The sequence below is a fragment of the Orycteropus afer genome, unplaced genomic scaffold (genome assembly GCF_000298275.1).
Source record: "Orycteropus afer afer isolate SDZICR_OR568_19922 unplaced genomic scaffold, OryAfe1.0 scaffold00123, whole genome shotgun sequence".
Taxonomy (NCBI): Eukaryota; Metazoa; Chordata; class Mammalia; order Tubulidentata; family Orycteropodidae; genus Orycteropus; species Orycteropus afer.
This window is the reverse complement of record NW_006921710.1, coordinates 6,272,663-6,273,275: the sequence shown is the minus strand read 5'-3', so window position 1 is coordinate 6,273,275 and position 613 is coordinate 6,272,663.

The window sequence follows — 613 nt, the reverse complement described above, 5'->3', positions numbered from 1 at the left end:
ATATATATATATACACACACACACACATACACACACTCATACATACATACATATATACATACACATATAACAAAACATTTGTCATTTCAACCATTTTTAAGTGTACAATTGAGTGATGTAAATTTCATTCAAGGAACCTGGATGGGAAAGCAGTTTGCCATCAGTTGCTAACCTAAAGGTTGGCAGTTCAAATCCACCCAGTGGCTCCCTCTACCGAAGGCCTGATAAACTGCTTCCATGAAGATTAATTACATCTGTGAAAACCCTGTGGAGCAGCTATGCTCTGTAACACACGGGTCGCCTTGAGTAGAGGTCCGACTGGAGACCAGCCAACCAATGACATCCACTGTGTCATATAACAATCACTACTATTCATTTTCACATGTTGTTCACCTCCCGTAAACAGCAACTTAAAACCTAATCCAAACCCACTGCTGTTGAGTAGATTCCTACTCACAGGGACTCTATAGGACAGAGTAGAACTGCCCCAGAAGGTTTCCAAGGATATAATTCTTTATGAAAGCAGATTGTCACTTTTTTCTCCAGATCTTTGTCCAGCAGAGCAGCTGGTAAGTTGGAACTGCTGACCTTTTGGTTAACAGTCAAGTGCTTT